At 52.7% G+C, this 14,123-nt stretch overlaps 1 protein-coding gene across 2 annotated transcripts in view; it reads right to left on the bottom strand.

Moving 5' to 3' along the window:
* The window catches only part of ec (ubiquitin specific peptidase echinus), a 77,555-nt gene that overhangs the window by 39,384 nt on the left and 24,048 nt on the right, over positions 1-14,123 (bottom strand). Inside the window, exon 1 of one of the 2 annotated variants that reach the window (XM_055063257.2) lies at positions 8,881-8,947. The exons of the other annotated variant lie outside the window; for it this stretch is intronic. The gene's annotated coding sequence lies outside the window, so the exon portion shown is untranslated. Of the gene's footprint in view, positions 1-8,880; positions 8,948-14,123 lie in introns of those variants that run through there. 2 annotated transcript variants of the gene reach the window in all.

Below are 14,123 nucleotides of genomic sequence, written 5' to 3'. Positions count from 1 at the left end.
GCGGTGTATGGAGATGGCGCCAAATATGCAGCCGCTGGTCCAGCAGTGTTACAGGGCCGCGGGTCCCGCATGCGCCAACTATATTTCCCGCTGGTGCCGTGAGAAGAGGAAGCTCGTGCTGACAAACAGCAGTCGTAAACTGCCCGAGCAACAATGCGGGCGTCGCCCTGCGGGGGCTTTCCGCTTTCGGGTGTCAACCAGGGCCGGTGCCCGCATACCGGTGACGTCCATCACGACGACTGCCGAGCTGTCGGAAATCGGCGCTAGCTCGCTGTCGTCCCTGATGTCTTTATTGGGCGACATTCGGTGCATTAGCGAATCGGTACTGCGCGTGAAAAACGCGAGAACAATAGCGGCCAGAGGATCCCGGCCGGCCGCTTCCCGCGAACATGGGCGTTTTGCAGCTCCAGAACGCGCCACGCATGACTGCCCTGGATGCCGAAAAAAAAAAAAAAAAGCGGTAGAACCGCGGCTGACGCACGACGGACGGAAGCGCTTCGGCGCAAGTATGCGCAGGCACGCCCAGCCACGAGCTCGCCGGTGCAAGGCTCATCCCGCGTCAGGCGCGAGGACGTGGACCGGCCACAAGGCGAGCACTGCGCCGCGGCCTCGCTAGTTTTAACGCGAAAGCATTAAGGCAGAAAACCCGGCGTCCGGCGCCGGGCGTTCTGTGAGCGAAAATTGCCGTACATATTTAGGTGTATGTATATGTCACGACATGCGGTATATGCGGGTTATATTGCAACACCATTCCATCACTAAAGCTGCTCACGCCTTATCTTACATTCTTGACAAAGTTATTCCTCCGAATTTCGAGAATGATAGCCCACAAACAAATGTCGTGGAACAAAACAGCGACAGCGCACGCCTTTTATGTTAAATCTTCTCAGGCTGAAATAGTAAAAGTGCCAAACGATAACAGAAACCTGAAAACGATGAAAATATTTTGGCGCGGCCGTGCACGATCTCCGGGATAGGCCCACGCAAAAGGCCGCGTTTCTACCAAAAAGCTCGCGTTCGTGCATAGCGTTCGCCGCCAGCGTTTCTCGATAACCATTACGGTTACATAAGCCGCAGTTGCCGGGAAGCGTGAGAAGCAGTGGGGGTTCTTTGAATGCTGTCGCGTTCCACTCAAGGCGAAGCTTAAGCGTCCTCCAAATTTTCCCTCAGTCTAAAACAAGCCAGCGCATATCGAGGAGCTGCTATGGATGTCACGTAAACGCTCCACGTAGAGCAGCGAGAGGACACCCTTCGAGTTGGTGGCGCGACTCGAAGAAACGACGCATCGTCCACATAGTATCGCAGTGCACCGAAGATCGCGAAGACAGCGCCGACTCTGTGCATCACGGCGTGCGTAATTTACAAGACAAAGGGCGGCAGGAAATCAGCGAGCAAAACTTTCTCCGCTTGACCCGAGCGACCACTTGTACTGGTCGCCATCTTTTGAGGCCGTGGTGTTTCCTCGCGCTACGCGCGGTCGGCCCTAAAGACGCGCGTGCCACGAGCAACGCACTCTGAACCGGTTTCGAGCGCAAGACCTGTTATCGGACGGACGCGTTCGGGAGTTACGGAGCCCGACGGTGTTCCTGGTTACAGCGCAACATCCGCGGCGATAGAGACCGATCGCCTGCCCTTGTTTGGCCCACGAGCGTGCGCAGGTTGTCTGCCACAGATATGCACCGCCACGCGAGCGGAAATGAATGCTGTGGCTGGAAACCAGCGCTTGTTGCGTCTGCTCCGCCTGTGCCTTGTGTTTCTCCACTGTGATCTCAATGCATACGGAAACAACGCACCAACTATAGCCTACTCTTGTCCTTGTTAAGGCTGGTATCCGCTGCTGCTGCTTTCGTCGCCGCCGGAAACCGGTGAACCACACAAGCTTGACAGCCGTACAGTTTAAATGCTTACATCACAATTCGACAACCATACACAGCTGCAAATGTTTATAACGGCGTTAAACAAACGGAGTGTCACCGTTGAGAAATGAGAATGGTATTTAGCCGTGTAGAATGAAATTTCACCAACATCCGACTCGCTCATCCTCCCACTATACCGCTTCTTCCTATGGAAAGAGCAGAAAAAACACTTCTGCAATTTGACATGCACTTTACATGTCCCCCACCTAGCCATACGGAGCCGACGCGAGTTCATAAAGTATAACTGCCCGACGCGCCATATGTATCATGCGTAATGTGCCACCTAAGAGCGAGTTCCAATTCTGGCCAGCATCGGAGACAGTCTACTGAGACAGCTATAGGGAGACAGCTTCGAGGCCATGTCGGCCATGTAATCGAACGTTTCGAGCCGTCCGGAAGACACTTCTGCGACGTGACGCCACCTCGCGGCGACAAAAAGGAAAGTTTAGAAAAGCACACATTATTTCTTTATTTCAAGTATTTGCGCCTGCGAACCCATGAAAAACACGATGTGACTTACATTAAGGGCATAGGAAAGCGTGTCTACGTTTTCTTGTGCGCAGGCGACCTTCCCGTCAAGCTTCCGAGAGCCTTGCTCAGCCGCCATCTTGTTTGCACAGAAAAGTAGCCTGCATCGTTTTTGACTTCGATACTATCTCTGCGAAGCTGTCTACTTTGACGTCGTCGCGAGAACTGGAACGAGACTTGCGATGGCCGCTGTCCACTTAGCCATCTATGGCGAGCATTGGAACACAGCCTAAAACGGCATCTGCAATGCTACAGTTGCTTGTGGAATCTATACGACAAGGCCGTTTCCGACACTACTTATAACAACGCACTATAAGTGTACGCAGGTCCTGGCTATCGCATCAGGTCGTTCATGCAGCCAGAGGTACTCCTTGCTAACTTACGTATATAGTAAGCAAGGGGCCCTTGCTTACTTCACCTGGATGAACGTACTTCAGCGAACAGTTCAACGAGGGTATCATGCGCGCAATGGGCATGTACCTGTAAAATAAACGTAGAACAGAAGCAGCTTATAGCTGATGGGAGTGCTAAATATGCAACGAGTACGTCCACTTATGATAAGTTGGTGGTGCAGGTGGACTAAAGCCAACGACAAAATCGCGCCTAGTTCATGCGGAGCCCTCATCTTGCAATTGCAGCACTGGATTCAGGGAAACCATTCTCCTGTCAAGAAACGCCCGTCCACTCTGTCGAAATGTGCAAAGCCGGGGCACTGCTTGAAGATCAGGAGTTTCCAAGTAGCCGCCACCGACGCGCCTCAGCGCTTCCGCAGAATAGCGCAGTCGAGATCTGCCGAGGCGGATGTCTCCCCGGAGCTACGTCTGACTGCGGCCAACGGTCCAGTGGCCCGACGCAGCCGGTGACTCTGGCCACTGCTCGCGCGCCACACTCGAATGGCCAAGGGGCACCCCCGAAAAACTGCGCGACCGGCCCAGCGTGCGTAGCCAGGCTTAACGGACTCGAACCGCTCCTAAAAAACTTGACATCCGCGCCGTGGAGTCGAGAGTGAAGCGCGCAGCACTTCGCGTGTAATGTTTCCGGCAACGCAGCCGCAAAACACGGCTTTGTTTGTTTGTTTGTTCGTTCGTTTATTTCTTTTTTTATGACGTTGCGGCTTTGCTCTTCGATAAAGCCTATACTCGATTTGACTTCACTTTATGAACGTGCGCGGTGCCGCACAAGTTTCTATCGCGCGAGCGCAACGCGGCGCCTGCGTGCACGCCTCGTAGCCATTGCGTATCGAGGAGAGAGACAAGACTTTATTGAGCCGAAAGAAAGCAGGTCCGGGCCGGCATAATAGTGTATATAGCGACGAACGAGCTGTGTCGTCTGCTGCGGCATTCTGCTGCGGCCTTTTCGATAAGTGCGTGCGTATACAAATGCAAAATATATTTTCTTTTCGTTACCGAAATAATCACCGCTTATAGGTATAGTAGTGCGCAGTGACAATGACAGTAACCACGTACGCGACTCTTTCGCCACAAAATGCCGGCAACGAGAGATCCGTTCCAACCAAAACACTCAATCACGTTACAGGTATCGCGCCTCCTCACGGCTGAATTGACTGCCGTAATCGGAAAGCGGGAGACATATCCGTCCCCCTCCCCAACCACCAATATCGTCTGCTACCGGAAGCTTCCACGACGCCATGCGCTTCCAACGTATCTAGCGCCGGAGGACCGTGAGACTGCATAGAACTGGCCCCTGCACGACGTCAAATAGAAGAGCGCGGCAAAGACAGCGCGCACTGCATCAAGTGAGGGAGAAAATTATGCACTCTCCCAATTAAAAAAGCATAAAGTGCAGCGAAATTGAAACACAGTTTCCCGGGCTGATGTCGAAGTGAAGACAAGGCGTCCGATTCCTCTTTCCTGACGAGTCCACCGACACCCGGACCAGGATCCGGATGGCGAGACGGCAAAGTGAGCGAACTATAGCAGGCGGCGGCGGCAGCAGCAAGCCGCCATTGGACCGCGAGGCAAATGGGCGTATGGATACAGTGTACTGCAGTATAGGTATACAGGCAGCGCAGCCGCGGTCCGGCGTCCGCGCCAACCGGTCGTGCCGCTGCTGGGAAACGGCCCGAAATGGTAGTTGTAAAAGAGGAACGACGCCGAGAAACTCCAGGCGCTGCTCGCCTCGGGCGTATACATACGGCGTGCTCCTTGCGAAATACGACACATGCGAGATCAATCGTATCGGAAAATATAATATCCACGGCTTGGTACCCCCTCCTCCCACACATCTGATGCACTGACAGAATGAAACGTAAGTTATAAAAAAAAAACAATAATAATAGACAAGAACACAAACCCCTCGGGTTTTTAATCTTACAACTGCTCGACCTAAGCGGTCTAATCGCCAAGCAAAACGTCCAGGAAGGTAATAGATCTTCGCGCACGCGCGCCTACAGTGCGTTGGTCGATGCCGCATGGCCAACGTGTACGGTCACAGCCTCCTGTACAGTAGCGATCTGCGTTTTACATCAATGTTGTACAGTGGAGGCCGTAAGCATACACTTGATATTAGACGTAACTTCAAAGAAAGATAAAAACGACACGTGGAGAGATCCACTGACTACTGATGGCAAAGTTTTAAAAAAAATATTAAATTATGAGATTTTACGTGCCAAAACCACTTTCTGATTATGAGGCACGCCGTAGTGGAGGACTCCGGAAATTTCGACCACCTGGGGATCTTTAACGTGCACCTAAATCTAAGTACACGGGTGTTTTCGCATTTCGCCCCCATCGAAATGCGGCCGCCATGGCCGTGATTCGATCCCGCGACCTCGTGCTCAGCAGACCAACACCATAGCCACGAGCAACCACGGCGGGTTACTGATGGCAAAGTTGCAGACGCGCCGATTTTTGGCTGCGGAGGCAGCCAAAGTCAGAGCTTTCATGTGGGCTCCTACTCATTAGCCAGCCGCGGATGCAGTTCAATAAATGTTAGGTAAATAAATAACTAAATAAATAAATAAATAATGGTGTAGTCCTGTACATATGAAAAAATCGGTGAAGTGCTCCTAGAGTCCCGGTCTCACAGCTTTCCATGTCGAAAAAGAAGACTCCTGATATCGTTTTATCTGTTTTCAGCAAAAAAAAAGAATGTCCACTGACGCTACACGCCGCAGGAACTCGAAAAAGCTGTACACGCGTACAAAAAAGTACGCGAGCTATAGGACTAGCCATCCTTCGCACCCAAACTTGTTAAGTTACACTCTGTAAAACAGCAAACGAATGAACGCTACGATAAAATTTTGTTCGCTCAATGCCACAAGTCATAGAAATAACTTGTGCCGACCCTGCGGTCTACATTCAGCGCATACGACGTGTGCAAGGTACAGGTTATGCGCTGAGCGTTTCGGTCGCGTCACGATTCCCGCAAGAAATACACCTATGCGGGTAGATGTTACGTAATCTCTTGCCTGCATCCCTTGTTGCGCAAGTTCCCTTTTTCGATAACAGTCCAACTGACCAAAAACACGTCTTATTATTACTATTATTATTATTATTACTCTGATCCGAAATATTTTCTAGGGTAATGAAGTCATTGCAGAATTTTTCCGCGCATTTCTTTCAGCGATGATGTCATGCCGATGCGACCCGATGCTCTCCACAAATGACGGAACGCGTGCATCTTTTTGCAGACGCTTCCATGGCCTTCACAGTCTAGTCTCATGCTAACCTCAATATACGGGAGGCATGACGTCACGGCGCATTTGCGTTGCACGTTCCCGTAGCCGCCGACTCTCGGAAGCGGTCATCGCCGTCCATACCGTACAGCGGCCCATAAGAATAAACGGACAACGAAGGTCCCGGCGCAACAGAAACAAAGAAAAAGGAAAAAGGAAAAAAAAAGAACGGCGTCCACGCTCCGATAGAAGGAAGCGCTGGCGTGCCTCGCGTCACCGCCGAGACCGGCGAGACCACGACGGCCGGCCGATCCGACGGGGGAGGGGAGGTCTCGCCGAAGAAGCGACGCGCCTCTTCGCCAGACGTATTGAACAGTTAGCGTGTTTGTTTTAGCCGAAATCCACATTATAGGAAGCCACTGGATACCATATAGTTTCCCGAAAAAAAATATTATGCGGATCCCACGCACTGTGGGAATCGATGTAAGTGAAGCTTTCTGCGCTGTTTGCTTTGACTGAGGATAATTAGCGGTGATGTTGACGGCGAATGTTTAATTTCTTCCAAGGTTTAGTCCGACACGAGAGTGGTGAGTTGATGGCAAACGTTACTTTGCGTGCACCGCTGCTGTTTGTCTGCGTAGTACACAGAACACACACGAAGAGAGGGGAGAGAACACACAGGGGGAGAGAAACCTCTGAATGGGTTGAGCATATTCATTACCTCACATGGCACATCGCACCGTGGCAGAAGTATTAAACTTCAATTGAATTACGGGACTGTACGTGCCAAAACCACAATCGGATAATGAGGCACGCCGTAGTGGCGGACTCCGGATTAATTTTGACACCGTGGTGTTCTTCAACGTGTCCCTAAATCTAAGCGCACGAGCGTTTTTTTTTTTTTTTTTTTTTCATTTCGCCCCTGTCGAAATGCGGCTGCCGCGGTCGGGATCAAACCCGCGACCTCTAGCAATGCCATAGCCGCAAAGCTACCGCGGCGGGCACAGAAGTGTTGATTTGACGTGTGACTGCTTCCGTAGTGTCGCCTATAGACCCTACGGTGCGCTTTAATGCGGCTCTGCTTTTGCACGTCCTGCGTAAGTTGTCCGCATAACTAAGTTGCATGGTGCTTATTTTTCATAAATAGCAGAAAAGTACCGAACCGTGCCTTGAACTGATCCCGTTTGCCCGCAACCGCTGTCGTGTCTATAGTAGTAGCGTTTCCTTGCCTTTTCGCGTCACCATGGGAATGTTCGCCTGTGACAAAGTGACATCCACGTGCTTTGCCTCCTGCGTTCGATATACTCGTCGTTCCCCATCGCTCGTTTTTGACAGCGACTGCCATTTCCGCTTGCGCGTTTCGTTGCATGTAAAGCGGAACATTTTCTTTGCTTTCACGGAAGTACATTCGCGCAGCCTAACACATGCTCAGCCGGCCATAATGACGTCGCACAAGCATTCCGCCGCGATTACACCGAAAAGCGGGAATTACGGGCCGGCCTCGAGCCGGAAGTGGCGCAGAAGACGACGCGCCATTCTACTGTATCCACCGCATTCTCGCGGCAAGCTTTGCGCGATGCGGGTAGTCCGGAATCAGCGGTGAAATGCGTTGGTCACGCAAGTGAATTAATATATCACGCTGTTTGCCCAGGCCGCGCCTCATAATGGCTTTTTTCACTAAGCCCGCATTCCGTGAAATTTTTGAGCCGATAGTAAATGAGCATTAGTGCTGCCTACGAATTGTTTAGAAATTTTGTTGATGTGTCAGTCTCCGAATTATGTCTAAGGAGTGTTCTTAGGATAATGATGTGGATTCCAAACGCTAGCTTCCCAACAGAGGCTGGCTCATTTAGAAAAGCACAAATCGGAAACTTCATGCAATGTGGTGGGTGTCTTCTCATTGTACTTTCTATTCTGGCGCACTTTTGTGACATGACACTGTTTTGCCATAGCCATCTTTTATTATCTTTTCTGTTTTCTGTATGCAGCTACAGAAACGATCGCCTGGTGTGACATCTTAGTTCTGCCAGTCGCACGGTTTGTAACCAGTAAGCAATTCTTAACTATCGTCCCCACTGCCAACTAACAACAAATATCTTTTGGCGCGGCGAACGGGACAGGTTGGTCGCCATCATCGGCGTTATAGCACACGCCCAGTAAAGGAAGCCGTCAAGAGCGGAGAGCAGCGATGTGTTGTCAGAGCATAGCCTCAGCTAGCTCTGTGGCCTCGATCAGCTATACGCGCCTCATGCACTGCTATGGCACCAGAGCCCGTATTCACAGAAAGCCCTTGCGCTACAATTGCTCGTAAGAGAAAATTCCAGGCAATCCGGTTGCTGGACGCATTATTATTGAAGGCAGCTAGCCAATGACAAAGAACACTTGCGAGCTAAAAGTTTTGTGAATTCTGCTTTCCCATGACCGCGCTTCCAACTTATATTGTCGTTCGATCAGACCTTTCGCTTCCTCCTCGCCTCACCCGTAAGCTAAGTTCCCCGCCACAGCGGTTGCACTACCACCGCACGAGCTCTTTGCGACTAAGTAATTCCGTACGAAAAGCGCCCAGCTAAGTGAACCCGGCCCCACTTCCTTTTCCCCATCTTATTGTGTTTGCGTAAGAGGAAAAGCACTATACTAGCACACCTTCGCCCACAGAACACTTTCCACTATATGCGAAAACCTCACTAGCACTGCATTTCGGACCGATGACTCACTGACCACGCCTCGAAAGAGTCCTGGCCCGTTTTCTCTTTCGACGACAGGTATAAGAAGGGACGACGCTATGCTGACGAGTCTTACCTGCATGCGCCAGTTAGCCGAATCCGCCGCCAGTCTCTTTTGTTTCCGTTAGGAAGCGCACCGCCAGTGCAATCTACGCCGGCTCGTTAGGCAGCAGGCTTTTGCGAAGTCTCGGCCGCGCTTTCTTCGATCGAGCTCACGGTCGTGCGAGTCACGGCGCTCGCGGTGGGGCCCGTCCGTCGGCCCAGTGTACGCAAGCGCGGCCAATGCTTTGGCGGCAGCCCGCTTTCCCAGACGGTCGCCGCTGTCCGTCTCTGCTGCCTCGCGGCGACAAGCGTGACCGCTGACTGCTCCGAAGGAAACCCATTGTCTGGCAACGACGTCAACCGACCGACGGCCATTGTGAGCCCACCAACAGGCGGCTTTCGTCGCACGCCGCCAATACCATGTGCCCGAAAAAAACACGCCAGTGTGCTCCGAGCGATTACTCGCACTCGTCAGTAACCTCGCTGCGCTGGTACCAAGATGCCCCTCACTCCCCACCCCACCCAACTCTCACCCTTTACATTATCCTGCCATGTGGGAAGGCGAAACTTTTATAAAGCGCCAGAAGAAAATGGTAATAAATACCAGAGCATGTGGTTGCGCTTCCCATTTATCGTGTACACGCGAAGAATGCGCTCCAACGGGGCGTGATAGCATAATATCCCAATTCCCGTGTCCTTCGTCAACGGCTTGTAGAGTGCCGCGCTGCCCTTATTGCCGGCGGTATCTGCCATTCGGCGCGACAAATAAGCAGAATGAGAGAGCATCAAAGAATCACTTCATTATGCGGTAACTATGCGAACAAAAACAATCGTCGGTGCACTTTTTCACGAACAGTTCGCACTGTTTACGCAGAAAAACAGCGGTCGCAAAAAAAGCTCGTTGGCCGCTGGGAAAGGCAAAATATATGCGCGAACGCCTTCTTTTGACGACTAACACGCTGCTTTGAATTTCAATCGCAATTCGACCCATTTCTTCCTTGTAGAGTACTGGAAAAGCTCGAAAGTGGGCCTGGCGCATTCATTCACCCTTGGGTTTCGAAGTAAATTTCGCGAGCAAACTAGCTGCATGACGCACCCAAATGGCACCGTGGGAACTAGCGCGGCCATTCCCTTGGTGCACCCATCGAGCGGCTTCTGCAGCGGCTATATCGCGACGGCGTCATTGTGATCGCGTGCACACCAGATGCACTGTCGGTCAGCGAGCAGTGAATGTAGCGGTCACGGAGAGATTTGGGCGGAAAGCTTTGAATGCCGTTTCTGTTTTCGTACGCGGCAGTTCCAAACACGAAACGCAGATAAGACGCGTCGTTCCGCGGACGGCATCCACGGAAGGTGCGCGCCTACAACGGCTCGGAGCGCACGCACGCGGAAAGACCCTGGGAGTGGAAGTTCGGCCGGGAAGTGGGCTTCGGTATAATCGGCCAGCAGGCGACGGGCGTGTAACGTATGACACCCCCGGAGAGCGCTGCCTGCTGTTTGACGAAGCTTGTTGCTGCAGAAGTGGCAAATGCTACGTGTCCTTGAGGTGCCACTGCGGCAAGCACAAGCCCGCGCGTGCCGCCCAAGGACTCGCGCGAACAGCGCCACCGGAAAACGCTCGGCGTCTAGTTACTCGAGAGCGCTGCCCTTCTCAAGACTGGCCACAGTCTGCGCTACATGTCCGTCACACAGAACATAAGTTTGGCCGCTCTATTCCTCTGTGGGCTAGCGCAAGTCGGTCCATTTTGTGCATCTTGGAACATCTTTTAATGAGACGCCTGCTTAGTTGAAACTGCAACGAACGAGATGACATGGAAGCAATTGGGCATGATGATATATGTTTGGATGCACTCCTGTTGAAGTTGTTGAAGTCACGAACGCACGTATACACAAACAAGTAGTAGTAGTAGTAGTAGTAGTAGTAGTAGTAGTAGTAGTAGTAGTAGTAGTAGTAGTAGTAGTAGTAAGAGGAGGAGGAGGAGTAAGCCTGGCACAAACTAGGGGCGCCGGGATGACTAACGAAAAGATCCCAGCGGTGACACAGCGTCGCGACAATCACGCCAGGAGGAAAAGCACCTTCTGCGATGTCGCCTTTGTCAATTTAGTCACGCAGCGGGAGGAAACTGGTGCATGCAAGAGCGGCCCCTGCGAGCGCTACATGAATAAGCAGCGCTTGTTGGCGCACGCAGACCGGCAATAAGCAGTTATTGGGCCGGCACAGCAAGGAAAACGTAATCCGAGAAGCATCGCCGCATGCCGAGCACGTCCCCGTCATGAAGTACACCCTACGAAGAGAGCGCGGCCGAAGGAAGTGAAACGTGCGGCCCGCTGGCCGAAATGCCGCGACACCTGAACGAAGACTGGACTGCCGCGGTCATCGTTGTAACAGCGCCATATCGCAGGCTGCAGCACGCTGGAACGCATGTGTAGCCACCACGACCATACGCTCACGCTGGGCAAAGAATTTCAAGGAACAATTGCCCTTCCCGTGCCCCGCTATCGATCTTCCGCCTTGTGCGGGGCGGGCGGTGCAATTAGACCGGCTTCAGCGGTACAAGTTCGAGGAACCGCCGCTGGTGAACCGGACATTCTTGCGGGGCGCGCTCTTGCCCAACTTGCAGCAACCAGCGCATCCTGCACGCAACTCTAGACTGCATCGCCAAGCTCCGCGGCGCTCATCTAGCTTCGTGCATTCTTCGGAACGGCACCGGACGTTCCCCTGCGTGCCGTAGCTGTGTGTGAAAGATGAAGAGCGAAAAATCTCCTCAGTTCATCCATCGCACTTTCCCTTCATGAAGCCTTCACAGCCACGCGCGCCAGATGGCCGCTGCGAGACGGCATCTAAAGTAACGTTATTGTAAATGGACGGCGCAATTATTCATCGTGTTCAGCATATCGATTTCTTACGCGCAGATAAGAATAATGAAAGTACACTAGAAGTTGCCTGTTCCAACGCTTACGGGCGTTCCGAATAACCTGTAATATTGCGCCTTTCGCCCTCAAAGTGCCAGCCCTTGCATAGACGCAAATATTCGCGACCAGACAGTACGTTTGCATATATATGTGGGCCCTGTATGCATGTTGGTACTCCTTGCTCCAGCCGCAATATGTGCCCAGTATGTGCCAATAATATGCCGTGAATCATCTGCGCACGCCAACGCGGGTGCGGCTCATTCGTCAGCTTACTGTCCGATCGGCTCAGAAATGTCAAGAGCCGTGTTCCTAATGGCCGATGAGTGCCTCGGCGCCATGGAGAGGATAAGCCGCGTATACATGTTTCCGCCAACATCAGAATATATAGGACACGAGAGCTAAGCAATAAGCTTTTCTTCCGCTCCCTTCGAACTCCGTACTTTGGCATTTCTCGCAGGCTGAAATTTCTCGCACAAACGCGAACCGCACATACACGAGTGGTATGCAGCCGACGCGCATCCCTAATGGATACACGGCGGCGAGAGCGCCTCGCAGAGCCGCCAAGGGGCCTCCAGCGCCTGCTCCGTTGCTGGCCCCCAGCCTGTCGGCGACGCCATTATCGAATTCCAGAGCAGGGGAAGATGCGAGGGACTCTCCGACCGGCCCAATCTCATTTGGCTATGATGGTAGCCGCGAGGGGCCGTGTAATGGCGGCGCCGAAGCCGCGTGGTCGAACCGATCTTCTGCCCGGGGGCAAAAATGGAGGGCCGCCGTGACACCGACGGCGACGCCTCCTGCCGGAAGGGTCGACGGACCAGCCTCGCATGGGCCCCGAAGGGGGTCAATTTGGCTGGTCAGCTCGCTGGGTCGAGCTACCCGCGGTCCTTCGCATGCCACTCGTCTGCGAAATGAGCGGCTGAGAAATCCCCGAATTCGTGTGGCAGGTTGGCCTTGGTGGACGTGCGACATGTTTCATCGAGTTCTCGATTACAAGGAAGAAAGCGACACGGAACATCGTTCCGGCGCCGAAAGCAACAAAACTAAATTTTAAACATGGTAATTAATTCGAGTTATTCACTATTTTTCGTACCCCTTCGCCTGTGCGTCGTCATCCAAACTCGCTCCTCTGGTCAACCCGCTTCTTTGAGACACAAAGCAAACTCGCCAGACCTCCATAAACTGGGCCAAGAGTTCCAGGCGGCCTGCATGTCGCATTGTCTGCCGTGCAGTTGCGTTTCCCGAGTGCAACCTACTAGGATAGCTCGATGCAGCCCTGCCAGTGGCGTCCACGAGACGTGCACGCGCTGTCCGTCCGGTTTGTCCGGCAGCAGCAGGCGGGAAAGGGGGGGGGGGGGCACGGGGGGGGGGGGGCGTGCTGCCCTCCCCGGTTTTACAAGCACCACTCGTAGGGCGCGGCCAAACCGGCTCGCTTTTCCGCGTCGCCCGCTGGCCTATGCAGCGGACGGTCCGGCGAAAGCGGTTTGCGATAGCGTGAGCGCGAATTTCATAGAAAACAAACGGGCCGCCCTACGCGCCGGCCTAACAACGCCTCGCGTGCGGCCAACGGACTCCAAAGCGGTAGAGTTGCGCGCGGTGCCGGAGTAGGCGGTTCGTAGCGCTGTGGCCACAACTGTTTGCGAAAGCAATAGCATCCCGTGAGCGCATCCAATAGCCGCACGTCAGGACGGCGGCTTCGCTCACGAGGTTGCATCACGTCGGGATGCGCCGCACGCTCATGCCACGGGCCACACGTGACGAAACTGTAACACGATGCTCTGACCTAGCGATTCTCCCAAGAATGGCTCAGCCCGACTACTACAATTCTGTTGTTATTATTATTGCTACTATTATTTCACCATCATCAGGCTGATGAATTAGGTTGCTGAAAAGCACCAGCCCGCAAATTGACCAGTTCCGCGCCTTGGTATTATTTTGTTAACTAATTTTGAAGTAGCTAAGGCTACCGGTTGGGGCAACCTCAAACTCCCCATTGCGGGATCGCTTCGTCACACTCATGCACATATTCTCGTCATAGCTATCTTCTAAGAAGGTTCATTCTTAACAGTTCGCGAATGATAAACGTGTCGCTTGCAAATGTCACGGAACGACATCAAATCGCGCGCCCGTTTGGTTACACACGATGTAAGCGATATTACTCGCATGACTACTCGTCTACTCGTGACATAGGTGACTGTGCACCGCAACTACAGGTGCCACAGAAGTTCAACAGGAACGAATCTTACACCATGTGCTTTTTAATTACAATGTTTTCTTAAATTACCTGAGGCAGATGTCACAATTCTAACCCTTGAACTAAATTACACGACTAGGTGGACATTACTTCTACGAGAAATCAAAATGCAT

The sequence above is a fragment of the Dermacentor andersoni genome, chromosome 1 (genome assembly GCF_023375885.2).
Source record: "Dermacentor andersoni chromosome 1, qqDerAnde1_hic_scaffold, whole genome shotgun sequence".
Classification (NCBI taxonomy): Eukaryota; Metazoa; Arthropoda; class Arachnida; order Ixodida; family Ixodidae; genus Dermacentor; species Dermacentor andersoni.
This window is presented reverse-complemented; position numbering and strand designations above follow the sequence as displayed.